At 37.5% G+C, this 22,663-nt stretch overlaps 1 protein-coding gene across 1 annotated transcript in view; it reads right to left on the bottom strand.

The window, feature by feature from the left end:
- Positions 1-22,456, bottom strand: part of AMPdeam (AMP deaminase) — a 334,349-nt gene extending 311,893 nt beyond the window's left edge. The window contains exon 1 of the mRNA XM_090387683.1: positions 22,378-22,456. The gene's annotated coding sequence lies outside the window, so the exon portion shown is untranslated. The remainder of the gene's footprint in view (positions 1-22,377) is intronic.
- Between the last annotated feature and the right edge of the window lie 207 nt (positions 22,457-22,663).

Here is a 22,663-nt window from a genome sequence, read left to right as displayed (position 1 = left end):
CAGTGGACCGACACTAACGGAACCGATACTGGCGATCGTTGATCAGACTGAAGGTTTCTTGGTAGTTTAAGAGTTGGCAGTTAATTGATTTCTCCATTACTTTAGAAAGAGTAGAAGTAATTGCAATGGGATGATAATTGGATGGGAGGGATTTGTCACCCTTTTTAGGAACTGGCTGGATATGAGCAAATTTCCAAGCAGAAGGAAAAACATCTTTGGAATAAGAAAGTGAAAAAAGGCGACAAAGAATAGGAGTAAGTTCAGGAGAACAGATTTTGAGAACAAGTGGAGAAGTACCATCAGGACCTGGAGCTTTCTTAGCATCAAGATTCATCAAAATCCTTCTGATATCCTTTTGACGGAAGACCACAGGAGGCATTGAATGGAGCATGTTGGGAATGGTGGGAGGTGTTTTACCAAGATCATTAATACATGAGTTGGAAAAAAAAATGGGATGCTAGCAGGTCAGCTTTATCCTTGGCTGAAGTGACAACAGAACCATCTGGTTTGGACAGAGGTGGGAGCAGAGATGAGCAAAAGTTGCAGACAATAGCTTTGGCAAGAGACCAGAATGCTCGGCTACCATTAGGGTAAGAAGCAAGTTTTCTACTCTTAGCCTGTTCAAACTCTAGTTTAGACTGATTAATAACTGCTTTACAATTGTTACAAGCTTTGGTTTAGGCAGAAAATGAAACTGAAGAATTAAAAACAAGCCAATTACGATATGCAACGTTCTTCTTTCGAACAGCCTTAGCACATTTATTGGAAAACCAAGGTTTAGATAAAGGACGAGATTTTAAAGTGGAGTGTGGGATAAAGGATTCCATTCCTGCAAAAATAATTTCACTGACACGATCTGAGCAAATTTTGACATCAGAGTTTTGAAACACTAATCCGACCAATGAAAATAAATCTCACAGGTCATCCCATTTTGCATTCTTGTAATGCCAAACAACATGAGGTTGGGAATAACCATGAGATAAAGGCTCCATTGGAGAAGAGACAATCACCAAGTTGTGATCTGAAGTGCCTAAAGGACCTCTCATTTCGACCGTGTACTTAGAAGGGTTGTTTGTGAGAAAAAGATCAAGCGTGTTGGCTGTATGATTAGGATTGTCCGGCATTCTTGTAGGTAAATAAACAATCTGTGCAAGGTCATTAGTAATTGCAAAACCTCAGCATCTCGACCAGCTGGGTCAGTGTGACTAGAAAATGGAAGACAGCTGGAGTTGTGAATATTAAAATCACCAAGGAAAATTGGACTCGAGAAAGTCAAGTTGCAAAGAGAGGTAGTCAAAGAGTTCCAAGTGATTAGTGGAGTTGGGAGAACGGTAGAGACAACAGATAAATTTGACACAATGAGGTAGAGAGATTTTAAGCCAGAGAAGATCGAAGAGAGAAGATTCCAAATTGCCAAGTATCTGACAGGGAATATCAGAATGGACGTATGCACATGTACCACCTTTGAGGCAAAAGGAATCATACAGCGAATAATTTGGGCATCTGAGATGAGCAGTAGTTGAATCAACCGATAACTGAGATTCAGTCAGAAAAAGTACATGGGGTTTGGCAGACTGCAAGGGAAAATGGACATCGTTGAGATTAGAATTGAGACCCCATATATTTGTGAAATGAATTAGGAAGTCCTTGGGAGGTATAGATCTTTTCGCAGATAAGCCTGCTCTATTAGTTTGACAATTCATGATTTATTCAATAGTAAGAAAAAGTGGGTGGGACATGCTGTATGAAGTACAGATGGCAAGAATAAACCCACATCCTTGACATAACGTGGCTTCGGCAATGCCCTCCGCATACACTCTACTCGGACTCCCTCCAGTCACTATCTGGCAGAGTAGAGGTAGCAAGATTATACACTAGCTGATCTGGAAGCCTCCTACAGAGTTACCAATAGGTTCGGTCTGGTGTACTAATTAGCGGCCAGCCTGCAAACACTGTTTTAGAGCTGTACCCTCGAAATGTAAGGAATATTGGATCTCGCCACGATGTTCATCATAACCTCAAAAGTCAATCATACTGCATGATGGAAGAGATGGGGAAGGGTTGACCAGAACTTAGCTCTAGAGACTAAACATCATTTCCACCACTTCAAGCCTCCAATAAGCAAAGTGGTGGTATTGCACCGGTTGATGAATCATCTACTACTTAGTACCGCCTGGTAACATAGAGGGGCGGCATTCCTCCATGTAGTGTGGGCACCACACCTCAACCCCTGCTTACGTTGGTTCACACCTGGGTAGTCCCCCACCACGGAGGTTATACCCAGGATTACTAACAGTCCCACCATCGTGAAGGTGCAAGCAGAGGATTTGGCTGTCACAGACCGTCCGGACTTCGCTGAAATTGGGTCCACTTGACTTGAGTGTCACCCGAATATCAGTTCCATCAGCGTTTTAGACTCCCAGGTAGCAAGTACAGCTTACATGGCATATCTGAGAGAATGTCTGTGACAACCTCAAGTTTTCCAACCTACCTAACACTGCCTTGATAGCATCAGTAGATATTCTTATACCCTTTCTCTTTAAGGTATCCCATCCTTGTAGAAGCAGTCTCTCATGTTAGCAAGCATAGACCAAACTGAAAAAAGAAATTCTACCCCATGAGCCTTGCACAATCACTCAGGGACAAATTGATTGACAAGACTTTCATCATATACTCTCTCCTATGGTGTCTGGGCAGGATTGCAGACACTTTCAAATTTAACCTTAACTCAACTTTTTCAACATTGACCTGTACTTGTTAAGTAATTCTGCAGATCTCTTACTTTTATTGTCATTAGTGCCAACGTGTACAACAATATCACCTTTTGTGCCCTTAAAAGATGGTATCCGTTCTACAAAGTCATCAACTTTTGTCCCTGGCAGACATACCCTGGTCCTGTTCCACTGATTTTTGCGTAATATATTCTTAGTCTCCAACAATAACTAGCTCCTGTGGGACCAGTACATTCTACCTTGGAGATTACCACCGGTTGCCAGAAAGGTCTGCAGCCTTTTCACATTTCACATATTTTTTTAGACTGTAATGCATTGGAGAACTGCTTCCTCTGGTTCTCCCCCAAGCCACAGCACTCTCACTTTGTACCTTTTGCTTTGCTGCTCTAATCTGGATCATGATTCCGTTTAAGTACAATTTAATTAACAATGAAATTTCATAAGATTAATAAATTATACTGATTAATTGATAATACTATACTAAGCTAAGAGATTTCTAATACAGTGCTAAGTATTACGCTATCTAGTTTTACGTTAAATGTTACGCTATCAAGTTCAGGATATACGTTACGCTATTCTGTATCGATCTAACATACTATAACAATGGCAGCATGTTATGAAAGGTAAAATCTACGGACACCAAGCATTAACTTTCAAAATCACTATCTAAATTCAAAATAAACCAAGGAGCACGACTAGGACTATAAAACTGCTTATAGAAAATAATTTAAATGGCAATTAAGTCAATAAAAGGGCTAAATATTTATAAAAAACAAATTTTAAGGATATCTAAAGAATGAACTGGGAGGCCTGGCAGCTTTAAGAACAAAACTGTATATCACAAAAAAACACTGTATGAATAAAATGAAGTACTGCAAGGCCTTGCAATGTCTATGTAGTGATCCCTTCAAAGAAAATTTCTAAAAAATGAAGTGATTAGTGAGATCTTTTTTTTTTTTTCCAATGAAAGAAGAGAAATAGTATTAGATTAGTATTAACAGTGTCAAATGATGCAAGAAAGCAAGCTTATACAGCAGCAGCCAAAAAAAAAAAAATCCAAATTCACCTATCCAGCCCCTGCAATAGTTTGCAGAACTGAAGCCTCTTTTGGTAAGGATGTGTCTTTGCTCCCTTCATGAACCTCTTTGCCCTTCTCTGTACCTGCTCCAGGAGCTCTACATCCTTTCTAAAATGAGGCTTCCAGACTTGTATACAGTAGTGACAAATAATGCAAGCTTATATAGCATTAGCAAAAAAAAAAAAAAAAAAAAAAAAAAAAAAACACTACACACTTCACCCATCTAAACCCTCCAAGATTCTACACACTTAATATGCAACATCCTCAACTTGAATTTATGCCACCTCTAACCCCGGGGGCTCACATCTGGTGAGTATGGGCTTGGCACACCCAGGTTCCTGAGCTGGATATTGTCATTCTTCTCTTTCTTGGCAATTCCCTTCTACTTTTGTGTCTCTGTCTGTCTGTCTGTCTGTCTCTCTCTGTCTGTCTGTCTGTCTGTCTGTCTCTCTCTCTCTCTCTCGCAGGAACTTTTTTTTTTTCCTGGTGCAGTATAAGCCTCAGGCTTCCTTGCACCATATGGCTATTGATAATAAATAATATGTGTAGTCTTAAGCAAGAGGAAGAATGCCATTAACATTCAGCTTACTCAATCCATTCAAGGCCTTAAACACCTCAACCTAATTGCCCCATAGGTGCTTAGTCTCCAGATGCTGCAATTTGAAGAAATGAAGCCTTTATAGGTAAAAGTACCCTTTTGTTCCCTACACCATTCCAGCAGAACTACATTCTTCCTAAAGTGAGGCCACCAGACCTGTATACAGTACTCAAGATGCAACCTAACGATGGCCTTTTACAAAGGAATTAGTATTAGCAATGGTCATATGGTGCAAGGAAGCCTAAGGCTTATTCTGTACCAACCAAAAAAAAAGAATAAAATAAAGTTAATAAAATAAGTAATTAATAAATAATAAAAGAAAAGTAAATGGACAACCTATGCATTTCCTTCCTCCCTTATGTAACTATCCAGCTAACCTTTGAATTTCCCCAAACTGTCAGCCTCTACCACCCATGTAGGTAACTTATTCCAGTAATTTATAACTCGCTGGCTAAAATAAAAGTTCTTGCAATCCAGTCTAAGCTTCTCCCCCTGTAACTTGAATTTATGGCCACTAGTTCTAGAATCATATAATAGCGAAAATTTCATCCTCATTCATTTTACTTTTGCTGCTCAGAACCTTAAACACCTTAATCAAGTCTCCTCTTAGGTACCTAGTTTCCAAGCTGTGCAACCCCACATATCCGAAGTGTTTCCTCATATGGACACCCCTTCTGCTGATCTCACCAGGCGATTTACCTGTCTTTGGATCCTTTCAAAGAAGATGTCTTTTTTTTAGGTGTGGTCTCCATACTTCAACACAGTATTCCAAGTGTGGTATAACAATAGTCTTAAATAATAGGGTTGTGACATCCTATAATAGGATTATGACATCTCTCTAGGTCACTCTGAAGAAGCTCTGCTTGGCAGTGATCATTAGCTACTCTACTGATCTTTACATCTGCAAATTTAGACATCACGCCCTCTATCCCTTCATCAATATCACTTAAGAAAATCAGAAACAACAGTGGTCCCAATACTGATCCTTGGGGAACCTCACTTCCTACATTAACCCAATCTGAGGAACAGTCATTGATTACAACACTCTGCCTCCTGTCCTGAAGCCATCCTGCTATCCATCTAAGGATTTTATGATTCCAACCTGTTCCAGCTTATAAAGTAACTGCTCATGTGGGACTGAGTCAAATGCTTTGCTGAAATCTAAATAAACAATGCTGAAATTATTCCCTAAATCCAGCTCATGAGTGACTCTGTCAAAATAGCTAACGAGATTTGTTAAACATAATTTTCCCTTGCAGTTTCATTTACTGTATTTGCTCCACTTAAAAAAAAAAAAAAAACACCCTGTGTTATAACTCTTTGCTTATTTTGGTCTTGAATTAACAAAACAACCCAGAACCTGCCATGAAGATAGCTGCACATCAAATTCATCTTATGCCAATCCCAAGTGAATATAATTGAATAAACTGGAAAATCTGTATTTGTGTGACATTCATGTTTTGTGTTGAAGGCATTTTCTTTGGACATTTAAGTTTTGAATGAATGTGCCCATCCCTGTTGTCAGTATGACATACTGCAACGGAGGACTCAATTACAAACTTTACATACTTCTCTACTACCTTTTTTTGGAACTTTTCACCTCTGAAAACTCATCAGATGCTTGGTAGTTCCATAGGTTGACATTTCTGCAAATCAATTAGGTCTATATAATCAGACATGTGTCAAAGTTCAGTTCTGGTACTTACATTCTTCTTGCCTTCGAGCACATAGCAACCAGGGTTTTTTCACACATGAACACACAGAGGCCATTGCTAAGGGAATATTTACTAGGCATCTGAATAATACATTCCTCTTGTTCACCAGATCAATGATATCAGATCTCTGCTGAGACAGAAAGATAAACTGATAGCATGCCACCAACTTTCAACCTGGGCAGGCAATTACTGATGTTCACTACTTTGTACATATATATCTAGTCAGAACTTAAGATTTTGGTGTATAATTCAAGCAATTCAGCTTCTACTGAAGCAAAATTTACCACTTCCAAACTTTCATAGAATTTAAGTAGTTCCTCAATAGGAGCAGATCCATTCTGAGTCTTTATAGGGTGACAAAGTAAATATTCATTTCTATGCTGCTGTTACAATGGAATTGATTTTTCTTGTTTTTAACAAAGTAACCATTATTTGTTTAAGCATTTCCCTTTTCCTTTTTATTTATGCCCACATATGCAGAAATTTTTTTTTACTTGTATTGTTCCAACACTAATGAAAATCAGGTATTTTGAGTAATCATTAATTTAAGCAGATAAAAAGGCAAAATATGAGAAAGTCAAATCCATTGTAACAAAGCACAGAAGCAAAACACTCACAAACTTCCAGTGAACTGCTTCTTCGAATAACCTATATTATAAACAGAGAAGCCGTACGCTCCTAGCTTGGACATAAGTGACAGGCCACTAGTGAATATTCATGTGTATGGTTATCAGCAGTTGTGCCAAATATGGAAATGCACTTGGTGCTTTGGGTAGTCACCAGACAGGGCTAGACACAGATTGAGAGGGATGGGGGGGGGGGAGACATTGTGATCATTCTTATTTCATCACGTGCCATTCAGGCGCACGAGATGAGTACTGGAGAGCCCAATCAGAACTCAGGCTCATGTAAACTCTGGAGGATCTTCTCTCTTTAAAAACTGGATCCCGGGAGACCCAAAAAAGGAGAGTAGAGGGGAAGGAGCAGCAGCAGAGAGTCAAAAAGTGTCGGGAGGTGACGTCGAAGCGGTTTTTGACCAGTGTGCAAAACACGTCACGTCATGACAGTATTTCTTTGTGGTATGGTGTCTGTGCCATTGCCAAGGAGAAGACCACCACCCAACTCGTCCGGATGAAGTTGCCTGTAGAGGATAGCAAGGGAGAACGAGAGAATAGAATGGGGCAAGAATCCCTTTTCATAAGAGTGAAAGGATTGTGAGGAAATGATAACTGAACAGAAAATATTCATGTGCAAACTCTGACACTGTGCAAAATTTAACACTTAAAAATCCAGAATACCATAAAATGTAAAAAAAAAAAAAAAAGTTTCCAATCTGGAAATATTAAGAAAGTAATCCAGTACTCATAGCAACAATTACACTTATCTTTAAAAATCCATGCAAAAAATAAAAAGTGTGTGACATTATTCCTTTATAATTTGTTTGCAGGACTGTCTTGTCCTTTAATCTGTTTTTGCATCCAGCAGGATTTAAACTGCATTGAAATGCAATGGTCTTAAATCTCATAGAACAGTATACTTGCCTTTACAATGAGCTGCCTCTGTATTGCATCACTTTCAAACAGATGGCTCACCAATAGGTTAAGTGGCTAATTGTTAAAGAGGCTGCTATGATATCTTGTTTCAGGATAAATTGGTCACTCATCAGATAGCAGGTGGTCTCTAGTAGGCAAAACATGTAGGCAAAACAGTTGAAAAGAAGTTCAATGCGAGTTGTCATGCAGTATATGAAATCAGAGCATTTTGAAAATAGTGCAATATCAGAGCAGCTCATTAAGTGAAGTTTCTTCTGCTGTGAGAGTTATCCATGCAGTTTAAATCCTGTTTGCATAAACAAATGAAAAGATAAAGTAGCCATCATAAATGTTTACAGTATAAATAAGTTAAGTTGTGCTTAATATTCATTATTGAAATGGGTTCCTCTAAAACTGCTTAACCACTAACTATACCTTTAAAATTCTGAAAATTTAAAAATTTGGAATCTCTCAATCCTTGACGTTGCCAGATTTTAAAGAGCTTACAGTATTAGACTTCACTGAGGATTAGACTATCCCTAAAGAAGAAGAGATTTGCTTTTCCCATAAAAAAAATTATATACAGTATATATATAACACCCAGAGATTTGTAGTTAGATCAGATTTCTCTAACTGGAATATCCAATAACCATAACCTTTCTAGGCACAAGCTATAGCTTCATCAACACACAAAAAAAAATAACTTTTGTACTAATTTTCTTCTGAAAAACTATCTCCCTTAAATTCACTGTTTGCATTTGGAGTAGTGATGCCTCTAAAACAACAACTCCATTCAAAAGACAGCAATTAGGTTAATCAACCTGATCCTGTCTTGTGTGACTTCTCTTACAAACTCACTCTACTCTGCCACGCAGTCACTTTCTGTTGCATGCCCTTTTTAGATATTTGCATGAAAATTGTTCTTTTGAAGTGAAGATTTGCAATTCTGGCTCCTTATTCTAAAGCTATCAGAACATATGTAGAAATTGCCAACTATTCATGACAAACTCCAAACAATATTTAATTTTTTTTCTATATTCATATCTTCTACTTTATTTTCTCTCTAGACCAACCCTTCTTTATACATTGCTGAAAATGTACACTTCGCAGAAATTTAAAGTCACTTATACTTTGCCCCACATCTGGTGAGTATGGGCTTGGCACACCCAGGGTCCTGAGCTGGATATCATCATTCTTTTCTTTCTTGGCGATTCCTTTCTACTGCTCTCTCTCAATTTTTTTTTTTTTTTTGGTAGGTGCAGCACATAAGCCTCAGGCTTCCTTGCACCATATGGATTATAATAATAAGTTTCTTCTTTCCCCTTCCACTCTCAACCCATTAACAATAGTAGAGTAACATGGAATTCAATAATAATGCATCTGGGATTAGCATTAAAAAAATTCAAGAAAATAGAGGGTTATGGTTATGTAATGCCAGCCATCAAAAAATATTTGGCATAATAAAGCTTGTGTATTACTCATCATCTATTTCATCTAAATAAATTAGTATTAAAATATAAGATTAGAATTTTTTCAAATCCAATTGCATGCATGCTTTTTTGTCTACCTATACAGAGCTTTTCAGTCATAACTTATCTGTCAGTGCACTGGCTTGAACCCAGCCAGTCTATATGTCACATGATAAGTGTCATATATGTCACACCATTTTTTTATGAAACACAAAAATGTAAATTTATTTAAAATTAAAATATTTTGATCCAATATCAAAATGAATAAATCACAATACACTCTATCATCATAAAAAAGATATTTAAGTCTATTTTAAGAAATTATATTCAAAGATAACTACAGAACATTGTATTTTATTTTATAACTAAATAAACTTATTTTATACTGCATCATTACAAACCAGAAAGAATAACATATTGTTCTCTGCCTAGAAAATCTTTTTTATTTTTGGATCCTTGGTGAGTATCCAAGTTTTGTGCTAATGACCCAATGGTTGGCACTAATACTAAATTGTTATAAAAACCTTTTTTCCCCCTGATATATACATTGTAAAACCAGGCCAGTGTTATATACATTGTAAAACTATGCCAATGCTGATTTCACATTACATTCTATGCCAATTGTCAATTTCGTAGTATGGAATACCACAAAATCTAGTAATTTTCGTGTGAATTTTATTTAGAGATCTTAAGTATTAGGTGATACAATTAAAATTTTGAAAATTGTTTCATAAATAAATATTTCTAACTTAAATTTTCAAAAGAATATGCATTTTATATTCAAAACACTAAACTGGGACTACCTGACACACATAATAGCATTAGCAGAGGCATATGATGCAAGAAAGCAAGCTTATGCAGCAAAATTAAAAAAAAAAAAAAAACCCACGCTCCCATTTCACCCCTCCGTTCGTTCCAAGTAACTGTGCAGCTCAGCCTTAATTTATTTAGGCTATCAACTTCCACAACAAAGGATGGAAGTCTGTTCCACCAACCAACCACCCGCTGGCTAAAGGCAAACTTCCACACATATATCCTACATCTATCTTTCCTCAATTTGAAATTATGCCCTCTAAAATGATTATTCTGAGCAAGAGGAAGAATTCCATCAGCACTGAGCATGCTCAAACCATTCAAGACTTTATACACCTCTATCAGATCACCTCGCCGGTGCCTAGTCTCCAGACACTGTAATTTGCAAAACTTAAGCCTTTCTTCGTAAGAGCAACCCTTTGTTCCATTCTCTAACCTTGTTGCCTTTCTCTGTAATCATTCCAGCAGCTCTACATCCTTCTTGAAATGAGGCCTCCAGACCTGTATACATTACTCAGACACGACAGGAGGGAGTATATGATGAGAGCCTTGTCGATCAATTCAGCCCTGGAAAGATTGTGCAAGGCTCAATAGGTAGAATTTTTTTCAGCATGGTCTGTACTTGTTAACAGGAGAGACTGCTTCTACAGGGATGGGATACACTTAAACAGTAAGGGTGCAAGAATATTTGCTGATGCTATTGAGGCAGTGTTAGGTGGGTCGGAAAACTGCTAGCTTGGTGGGGGGAGACAAGGACTAATAGATTAACAGTAACCACTGGCAGAGGTGAAAGTGATTCTTGCACTGCTTCTATTGTAATGAGCAGCAGCCTGGAAAACAAGATGCAGGGTACTTCAGAGACTGCCGGGAGTCATTGCGGTACAAGTAAACACATGGGTTGTGTCAGGGTAGCTAAGAATAGGAACAGGTGCAAGTGTACTTGCATGTACACCAATGCTAGGAGTTTGGTAAATAAATTTGATGAATTTGAGGTATAGCTCAAAACATCAAAGGCAGATATTGCTGGGATATCAGAGACGTGGTGTCACACAGATATAAGGAAGGCAGAACTTTATTTGGGGAGTACAATGTGTACAGAAAGGATAGACAGGATAGGAAGGGAGGAGGGGTTATGCTATTAGTTAAGAAATACAGTACATAAAATCCAAGGGAGTGAAGCCAGTGGACATCGATGGACAGGGCAGTGTCGAGTCAGTTTGGTGTGACATAAGCATTGGGAGATCAAAATTGAGAGTAGGAGTGTGTTATAGGCCTAATGACTCTGATGAGTATAATAAGAAACTGTACAGGGAAATAAAGTGGGCCAGTAAATCAGATTGTCTTATAATGGGGGATTTTAATTTCCCAGATATAGTGACTGGAATTTGTGGGTTGGTTACTCACACACTAGCAAGGCTTTTGTGGATTTATTGGATGATTGTTTTCTACATCAGCATGTTCGGGAGGCAACTAGAGGGAGTAATACTCTTGATCTGATTATCAGTAGTGATTCTTCATGCATTAAGAATCTGCAGATAAAGGAACCACTAAGTTGCAGTGATCACAGTATGCTGAAATGGGATTTACTCAAAGAGGTAACTACCATCAGGGGTAAAGGGAAGGGTTTTTGCTTTTGTAAAGGCAACTACGATGGTCTGAGACAGTATTTAAATTCTATACAGTGCAACCAACTGATGATGTTATCAACAGCAAATTCAAAATGGGAAGGTAAATTCAAAGAATTTACCTTGGAAGCTACTAGGCTTTACATACCAACTAAGAAATATTGTTCAAGGTTTAGGCCTAAATGGATGTAGGATAAACTAATGAGACATATGGCAGAGAAGAAAAATGCATGGGATACATATAAATTAATGGGTGACATGGAAGCCTATGATAGATATAAGTTGGTCTGTAACCAAGTCACAAAGGAGATTAAGGCAGGCAAAGGCAGATTATGAGAAATCCTTGGCAAAGGATGCAAAGAAAAACAGAAAAAAAAGAGTTCTTTACCTATGTTAACTCTAGAAGGAAAGGGATGAATCAGATTGGTCCACTGGACATTGATGGCTCAACTATTGATGATCCTGCTCAGGTGGCTAACAAACTAAACAAGTATTTTGCATCTACATTCACACATGAGGAATTATTCAGGAAGGGGAATGCCAAGAGGTGAAGTAAACTCTGGCAGTGAGCTAGATGATTTTGTAATAACTGAGAGGAAAGTGGAGGAGAAATTGTTGAGGATAAACATAAAAAAGGCACATGGGGTGGATGGAATCTATCCAGTTATATTAAAGGAGGCAGCAAAGGAAGTAAGCAAACCCTTAGCCATAATTATGAGAGCTTCTTTGGACTCAGGGGAGGTACCCGTAGACTGGAGATGTGCAAATGTGACCCAATTCACAATGGAGGATCAAAGGCTGACACAAGAAATTATAGACCCACAAGTTTAACTTCTGTTCCAGGAAAATTAATGGAGGCATGGTTAAAGAAGCACTGCAGGATCATCTAGACAAGACTTCAGTTATAGCTCAGACACAGCATGGTTTTGTTAAGGGCAAGTCTTTCCCTTAACAAAAATGATTGGTTACCATAATGCAGTCATAAAAGAACTGGATGCAGGGAATAACTTTGATATTATATATTTGGATCTTAGAAAGGCTTTTGATACTGTTGCACATGGAAGACTGCTACACAAATTGGAGCAGTGTGGCATTCGAGGCAAATTGCTGCTATGGATAAAGGGTTGGTTAAGGGGGAGAAGACAGAGTGGTAATCAATGGACACTGCTCATCGTGGACTAATGTTATTAGTGGAGTCCCTCAGGGTTCAGTGTTGGGTCCATTGTTGTTATCTGTATTTATAAATGATACTGATGATGGTATATCAAGCTTAATGTCCAAGTTTGCAGATGATACAAAGGTTGGCAGGGTTGTTAAGGACACTACTGACAGTATGCTGCTGCAACAGGATCTGGAAAGGTTGAGCAGATGGGCTGAGAGGTGGCAAATGAAGTTTAACATTGACAAATGTAAAGTACTACATATGGGAAACAGTAACCTCAGAGTAACGTATCAACTCTGTGGTACTACACTGACAGTGGTAGAGAATGAAAAGGACCTGAGGGTAATTGTGCAGGCAGACATGAAGTTTTCTGAGCAGTGCAGATGGGCTGCAAGAGTAGCTCATGGTGTCTTGTCAATGATATACAGGAATTTTTCTAGCAGGGATAAGGAGGTGATTATTCCCTTGTATAAGGCAATGATCAGGCCACACCTTGAGTACTGTATAAGGTCTGGAGGCCTCATTTCAAGAAGGATGTAGAGCTGCTGGAATGAGTACAGAGAAGGGCAACAAGATTAGTGAATGGAACAAAGGGTTGCTCTTACGAAGAAAGGCTTAAGTTTTGCAAATTACAGTGTCTGGAGACTAGGCACCAGCGAGGTGATCCGATAGAGGTGTATAAAGCCTTGAATGGTTTGAGCATGCTCAATGCTGATGGGATTCATCCTCTTGCTCAGAATAATCAACTAAGAGAGCATAAATTCAAATTGGGGAAAGACAGATGTAGGATAGATGTGCAGAAATTTGCCTTTAGCCAGCAGGTAGTTGGTTGGTGAAACAGACTTCCATCTCTTGTTACGGAAATTGATAGCCTAAATAAATTTAAGGCTCAGCTGGACAGGTATTTCGAACGAATGGAGGAGTGAAATGGGAGTGGTTTTTTTTTTTTTTTTTGGCTGATGCTGCATAAGCTTGCTTTCTTGCATCATATACCTCTACTAATGCTAACTAAAATGATGCTTTGCATTAGCTTGTTCATCTAGTAAATTTTCAATAGTCTGAGGCTTTCAGTCCTAAACTCTTTTTTAATCTTTACTATTGCACACTGTCTGGCATCTCTCATATTGTGGAGTTAAACTTCGTAACTGGGTTGTTACTTATTGTAGTAGTAACAGTAGTGGCAAATGATGCAAGAAAGCAAGCTTATATTAAAAAAAAAAAAAAAAAAAACCAGTTCACCCATCCAACCCCCTCCAAGAATTTGTCTAGTTCTTCCTTGAATTTATTAAACCCATCCACTTCTACAACAGATGGAAGCCTGTTCCAACAATCCTTACTGAACTTGAATTTTATGCCTCCTTATATGTGTAGTTTCAGGAAGTAGAAGATTGCCATTAACATTCAGCTTACTTAAACCAATTCAAGGCTTTAAACACCTCAATCAGATCTCTCTCTCCACAAGTGCCTAGTCTCAAGGCTATGCAATTTGCAGAACTGAAACCTTTCTATGTAAGAGCACCCTTTTGTTCCCTTCACCAGTCTGGCTGCCCTTCTTTGCACCCATTCCAGAAGATCTATATACTTTCTAAAGTGGGGCTATTGGTACTGTATCACTGGGGTATTTTGCACCCACTGATGAGAAGCCAAGAAGCTTCAAAACAGTGCTGTCTGGGTGGTGGTATCTACCAAAAATAAGTAATGGCAGTCTTCACTACTGAGGAAGCATTGCTTATTCAAGATAGTGCAATATCAGGGCAACGTGCTGTGAAGTCCTTCACAATATGAGATGTAACAAAAACAATGCCATATCACCAACTTTAGTGATTTACTACAAACTAAAATAATGCTTTGCACTAACTTGTTCGTCTAGTAAATTTCCCATAGTCTGAGGCTTTCAACCCCAAACCCTTTTGTTGCCATTACATATTATTATAATTAGACATTATGATAAACTTCGGCATATATTTAAATGATGCAATTTTAAAAGATATTCAAAACAAGATTTCTCTATGCTAACATTATCCTAAAGCTTTCTGTAAGATTAATCAGAGTTATTTAAATTTAAAATATCAAATGTCTATATCAAGAATTCTTAGACTTGTACTACAAAAATATCTGTATTTCTCAACTGGCTGCATTTGCTAAATGTAAACACAGTTAACAGTAATAATAATAAGTAAACCAAAAACTAATAATATACTGCAATGAATATTTAAATTAAAAAAAAAGATAAAACAGTGGCACATTTTGGAGGAGTGAGATGGCTGTCAGACTTCAGTCACCTCCAAAGGATAAGATAAAAAAAAAAGTTAGTAACTTTATTTCGGTTAAAGCAGTGGATCTGATCCTCATCCTGCTTTAAAGAAAAATTTTGGTATACCACTGAACTAAAAGACTAACTTCTGCATGACTTTCATCAGAAAGTTATAAACAATGCATTTTTTAGGGTTCCTGAAACAAAATGAACTTGCTCAGAGGTCCTTGCATAGCACACATGACAATACAGTGTTCATTTATAGTCATGGGATTATATGTTCCTACTTTGAGGACATCTGTACTGTAATCATTAAACAAAGTGTCACAGTAGCATCATTTAATAAAGTTTATTAATGAGCTGAAATGATTTGGTTGCTCCAGGAACAAAATTAACCTAAGTTTCAAAAGGCAGTGTCTCACACTACAAGGCTAACCCTTGACCTACCAATTACTACCTCCACAAGTCTCATTTTGAGAAGAATTCACTACTAATATGCATTGCATTCATCTGATCTAACACCACTGGATATGCTGCTTGCAGAGGATTGTAAAATAAAGTTTTGTGATTCCACACCAAGGTAAGTTTTTTGCAGAGCACTGCAAGAAACGTACCACTGTTATAAACAGCATAACAGTAGAAGCCACAGGGGAAGACTAGAATAGTGTCTTTTACTTAGAGCCTCTCAATCCTGAAAATATTCTGTGATAAAATGTATGGTGGTAATATCAAACTACAAAAGTAATAAATAATAATGGAGAAAAAAAAAAAAAAAAAACCTTATTGTTTCCATTAATTTGTTCAAACCTTCCTTAAATTCATTCAAAGTACTCACCTCCATAACAACAGGTGGAAGTTTATTACAACTGATTACTGTAATTCAATGGTTCTCAACATTTTTGGTTGAGATATCCCTGGAGATTCAGTGATGTCCTCAGGTACTGCCTAAGATTATTGTGGGCATAGAATGCTAAGAAAGGGGGGGGGAGGGGTTTCAACTTTTTGCATATGTATATTGTATTATAGTGGAACCAAAAAGTAATCACTACGCTTAAAATTTTAAACAAAAAAAAAATTAAGTTAAGACTCCAAATTAAAAAATAAACTTACTCAGTGAATCTAATGAGGGACCTGTTGTGACAGATTTTCAGCAATTTTGATGAAATTAGGTGTTAAAGCTGATAATTGACTGCTGAAGTGTCAAGTCTCATTTCTTTTTTTGAATTTGTGTCACAATATTTGGCAAACCCATGTTCGCATAAATAAGTCATTAAAATATAGTAAAGTTTATAAACTAATTTGTCTGCTATATTAGGAAATGAGTCCAACAAACTAGCCCAGAATGTAGACAGTGGAACACTAAAAAACTTTTAGTGTTCCACTGTCTCAAGTTTTTCTTGTAGTTTCAGCTTTACGATCAGTAAGAAACATCGCAATTTCAGAGCATCTCATCAGCACTTTACCTCGATTCAGCCAACATACTTTGGTGTAAAAAGTTAAGCAGTTGTAGTTGCTGCCCAGTTTGTTGCAAATCTTCTGGAAAAGCTTTGTATTTAAGCCACTAGATTTCACATAATTGACAATTTTTATTAGTGTCTTAAAAAATATCTTTCAGTTTTGTAGGAATGTTTTTCACAGTAAAATTTTCCGTGGAGTACACAGTGACTAATTGAACAAGAAGGGTGTGCTACTGCCTTGATTTTCATAACACATGAAATGCAACCCTGCATAGACTTGGCACAGTCAGTACTGTGGCAAGGTAAAATAAGGCAACTTAAGTCTACAAATGAGTTCATTGAAAAGATTGTACTTTTGTGGATTTACTGGATGATTGCTTTCTACAGCAGCATGTTCGAGAGGCAACCAGAGAGAGTAAGACTCTTGATCTGATTATCAGCAGTGATTATTCATGCATTAAGAATTTATAGATAAAGGAACCAGGCACCTCTGTAGCCAGGAGCAGCAGTGCGTAGCACACGCTTCTTGATTAGACCGGGTTCGACCCCGTGACCACCAAATACGGAGGATGCGGAAAGGGCATGGAATGACCACTGCCATATCCCCGGAGCAATATGGCCTTAGTTGCTGATGCTCCTATAAACCAAATAACAAACAAAACAAAGGAACCATTAGGTGCCAGTGATCACAGTGTACCAATATGGGATTTACTCAGAAGATGTAACAACTATCAGGAGTAAAGGGAAGGGGTTTTTGCTTTCATACCCTTAATTGAGACTACAGTGGTCTCAGAGGTTTTATAAATTCCATACAGTGGGACCAACTGATGTTATTAACAGCAAATTCTAAATGGGAAGCATTCAAGGAATTAATCTTGGAAGCTACTAGGCTTTTCATACCAATTAAGAAATACTGTTTAAAGTTTAGGCCCAAATGGATATCAGTTTAATTAATGAGACTTGTGACAGAGAAGAAAAATGCATGGGATGCATATAAATTATCAGGCAACACAGAAGCCTATGGTAGATATAAGCTAGCCTGTATTCAAGTCACAAAGGAGGTTGTTGTTGTTTGGTTTTTAGGAGCATTAGCAACTAAGGCCATATTGCTCAAGGATATGCGGTGGTCATTCCTTAACCTTTCCGCATCCTCCGTATTTGGTGGTGACGGGCTCGAACCCCGGTCTAATCAAGAAGTGTGTGCTACGCACTGCTGCTCCTTCCCACCTGGCTGCGGAGGTGCCCACAAAGGAGGTTAGGCAAGCAAAGGCAGATTACAAGAAATCTTTGGCAAAGGATGCAAAGACTTTTTTACTTATATAAACCTGAAAGGAAGGGGATGTATCACATTGGTCCATTTGATATCGATGGATCGACTGTTGATGATCCTGCTCATATAGATAACAAACTGAATGAGTATTTTGCAACTACGGGTAACCCTCGTATAACACGGTTATTAGGTTCCTGTAAAATGTCATGTTATGCGAAACCATGTTATACAGGACTAAGAAAAAGTCCAAAGGGGAGGTTACGTTCCAAAAGCTAACAAAAATACACCATTCTAGATTTCATGTATCTTCTGCTCTCTTTAAAAAATCATTAATCTGGGTTTGTTTGCTTTTGCTTGATAAATCTTTGTGAATTTCATCGTATGGAATTAAGCATTTTTGAAGCTCTCTTTTGAACTTTGGACTCCTTTCATTCAAGAATCTGCATTTAAAAAATAAGATTCTAATTGCTTGGCTAACTTTATGCCTTCCCCTACGCTTTTTATTGTAAAATTTGGAAGTTTAGAATTTTCATTCTGCAATATCATCTGAATTGATTTGACCTGAGATGCCATTTGCACTAAATCTGCTATGTCAGTTTCTTTTTCTACCAGTAATTCTTGAACGTCTTGAGTAATATGTTTTAAAATTTTTTAGGAGCATCGCAACTGAGGCCATGTTACTGTGTATATTGTCTATAAATAGTGTCCTAAGGTCGATTTTCTGTTTAGCTGGACAAAAAAACCCCGAGTTTCTGGGAGGAAAAACCATGCTACCCTAACCCGACTAACTCAGCCACTTTGTGAAAAGACCCATAAAAATTCCTCCCTTCATCGATGGGATTTGAACTCTGGTCTTTTCCAGCTGGTGTGGGGAGGCGAGCGATTCTATCAACTGTGCTACCCACGAGGGCTTCAGTAGTCATATCATCAAAACCTTCCCCTCCTACCAACGTAGTAAGTTCTAGTATCGCACCGATTCCATTTTCTGCCTGTTCGATCATATTTCCTGAATGAACTGCCTCTGGCTATACATTTTTCCATACAAATTTAACGTTGATGGTTTACTTCTTTCAGCGATAAAGCTATGATTCTCATACAGTCCACAATTGAGAAATGTTTCCATGCCTCCATTACTTCGATAGATTCGGAATCAATTTTCCAAAATCCATTGTAATGATTTTCTGATGGAATGAGTTTTAAAGGTGGATATACCGCCTTGATCTAACAGCTGAATGAAAGAAGTTGTATTAACCCAATACAACTGTGGCGGTAGGAACATAACTTCAACGTTTGGATGACATATCTTTTGGATGGCCTGGTGTGCTACCCAATAGTAATAAAACTTTGAAATCTAGATTTTTTCCACAAGTTCAACAGCACAGAACTTAACATGGGAATTTCCCAACAAAACAAAATACAGGGATTTCTCAATTTTTTTTTTTTTTTTTTTTGACTAGCGAGTCAGCAACGGGGATTCAAAAAGAGTGGAAATGTTGAAAAATTACATCCAACATAATAGAAAGGTTTTCCCCACACAAAAATACCATTATGCAAGGTTTAGCAAAATTCTCTAACCATGTTAGAGCGAAACTGTGTTGTGCGAGGATTGCCACAAATTATCAATCATGTTGGAGTGAAACCGTGTTGTAGAAGTACCGTGTTATACGGGGGTTGCCTGTACATTCACAGATGTGAGGAATTCTGTAGGGATGTGGAGGAAAGAAGCTTATTAAACTCTAACAGGAAGCAAAATGATTTTGTAATAACTGAGAGCAAAGTGTAGGAGAAATTGTTGAAGTTAAACATAAGAAAGGCACATGGGGTGGATGAGATTTTAGCATTAGCATTAGTAGAGGCATTTGATGCAAGAAAGCAAGCTTATGCAGCATCAGCCAAAAAAAAATATATGTCCAAGTTTGTAGATGCTACAAAGGTTGGTAGGTTGTTAATCACAGTAGATTTATCCAGTGATATTAAAGGAGGTGGCAAAGGAAGTAAGCAAACTCAGCCATAATTATGAGAGTATCATTGGACTCAGGGGAGGTCCTGACTAACTGTAGATGCACAAATGTACCTCCAATTCACAAAGGGGGGGGGATCAAAGGGTAACACGAGTAATTACAGACCTGTTAGTTTGACTTCTGTTCCAGGGAATATAATGGAGTAACTGGTTAAAGAAGCATTGCAGGATTATCTAGATAAGACTGCAGTAATAATTCAGACACAGCATGGGTTTCTTAAAGGGAAGTCTTGTCTGACCAATTTGATTGGATATTATGACATGGTCACAAAGGAACTGGATGCAAAAAATATGTTTGATGTCATATACTTGAATTTCAGGAAAGCTTTTGACACTGTTGCACACGGCAGACTACTGTACAAAATTGGAGCAGTATGGCATTAAGGGAAAGTTGCTGCAATGGACACTGCTCTTCATGGACTAATGTTATTAGCGGAGTCCCCCAGGGTTCAGTGTTGAGCCCATTGTTGTTTTGTATATTTATAAATGATATTGATGAAGGTATATCAGGCATAATGTCCAAGTTTGTAGATGCTACAAAGGTTGGCAGGTTGTTAATCACAGTATGCTACTGCAACAGAATCTAGAAAAGTTGGGTGGATGGGCTGAGAAGTGGCAACTGAAGTTTAATATCGACAAATGCAAAGTACTGCATATGGGTAACAGTAACCCCAGAGAAATGTACTGTGTGGTACTACACTCAGGGTAATGGAGAATGAAAAAGACCTGGGGTTAACTGTGTAGTAAAATATGAAGTTTTCTGAACAGTGCAGATATGCTGCCAGGACAGCTCATGGGGTTTTTAATGATATATAGAACTTTGTTAGTAGGAAAAAGGAGGTGATTATCCCTTTCTGTAAGGCCATGGTTAGCCTGCATCTTGCATACAGGTCTGAAAGCCTCACTTTAAGAAGGGATGTAGATCTGCTGGAACAAGTGCAAGGAAGGGAAGCAGACTGGTGAAGGGAACAAAAGGATGCTATTACCTAGAAAATTTTCAGTTCTGAAAACTGCAGCATCTTGAGACTAGGCACCTGGGGGAGATATGATTGAGGTGTTTAAAGCCTTGAATGGATTGAGTAGGCTGAATGCTAATGGTATTCTTCCACTTGCTGAGACTACACATGAGGGGGCATAAATTCAAGTGGAGGAAGGATGGTTGTAGGATAGATGTACGGAAGTTGCCTTCAGTCAGTGGGTGGTTGTTTGATTGTTGGAACAGGTTTCCATCTGTTGTTGTCGAAGTGGATGGGTTAAACAAATTCAAGGAAGAACTAGACAAATTCTTGTAGAGTACGGATGGGTGAACTGTTTTATTTATTTTTTTGGCTGATGCTATATAAGCTTGCTTTCTTGCATAGTCTGCCATTACTACTACTAGCTTTGGAAGCCCAAAACTTATGCTTTTACCTCACTTGCATTCTTTAACTATCCATATATGTTTTGGAACTTCTTGGTGGGTTGACAAGAGGAAAGCAGAGAGACCCCATAAAAAATAAAATAAGTCACAATAAAGGAATAGTTCCTGTTTTTTTAATTTGTTACTAATATTATTATAGAGTTATTGCTTAAATTCAATATTTGCACAGGTGGATAGTTTACTGGTTAGAATTTCAATATGCACTGAGTAACTAAGTAATTTGAAAAGCAAAGTAGGGAGAGAGCCACTAATGTGCACTTCCCATAAATATGCCAGTATCACGAGTGTGAACTTTGCTATTCTTTAATGAAACATCACATCAGAATTTCTGAACATGCAGTTAATCTCCAACTCATTTCCAAGTAAAAGCGTGTTCTATTAAGTTGTTCAGTTACAAATAATACAGTATATAGAAAACAAAAGTCAATACTTACCATTTAAGCAAAAAATAATAACTATCAGTTATACAGTTTTGCTGGCAGGCTATTTTATGGCAAGTGAAAAGTTTGCCAACAACAAAAATGCAATGATGATGGAATATATCTGGCAAAGCTGAATTTATGCAGAAATTAAATAAGCCATGGCTTGGGGGTCTCAGAAGCCTAAAGATGGGACCCTGTCCCATTTCCTTTTGTGAAGGTAAAAATGTATAATTACATGTTTTGGTGCATTTTCACATTCTTTCATTTAGAGCTTCATTGTGTGTAAATCGAGCGCTGTCACCTGGTCATTTGATGAAGAAAAACAGGCATTACTGGAGGGGAGGGGCGGGGTTGAATTGGTGCAGACCTTGGAAACGTATCCTTAATCTCATTATAGGTATATATATAATATGGAATTGTATTTATTTATTTTATCCGACAAACTCAATGAAAATTCCTGACGACGCACACAGCTATTATTGTATAAAAATAAATAAATAAAAGACAGAGAACTTATTAAAGAAAAAATATTAATTAAGAAAGTTTCATTTCTTAATTAAAATTCATATATATTAACGCAGTAATCAATTACTGGGACAAAATTATTAAAATACAGCTTATGAGTGGTGATATCGTCATTTGGTGACAACAGTATATTCATCATGAAATTACTACTAATAGATAAAATAGTAAATAAAAACACCGTTAATTAATTAATATTCATTTTTATTTAATTACTGTGATAAATATCATTAAATACTGTAATAACAATAACATGCCAAATTTTAGAAAATAAAACGGGAAACCTACGACTTAACAGCTCTGAACACCAACAGCATGAAAACAACGACCAGAGGATATATCTTCTCTCTTCACAATTTAATTATCTTCACAATTTAATTAATAGTATATTTACACAAAATTTACACTTCACTTCAGTATTCACCTAATCGTCCAACAGTTTGAGATGTTCACCAATTACTTAATTGCAGTCCAAACTATGCATGCATATATTAAATATTCTTCATGCAGGAAACAACATTCACAACTTAATTTAAATGAATATATTATGTCGGCTCAGGAATAGCTGTAAAAG

This window comes from Mastigoproctus giganteus, chromosome 13, assembly GCF_048544385.1.
Source record: "Mastigoproctus giganteus isolate SK-2022 chromosome 13, ASM4854438v1, whole genome shotgun sequence".
NCBI classification, from domain to species: domain Eukaryota; kingdom Metazoa; phylum Arthropoda; class Arachnida; order Uropygi; family Thelyphonidae; genus Mastigoproctus; species Mastigoproctus giganteus.
This window is presented reverse-complemented; position numbering and strand designations above follow the sequence as displayed.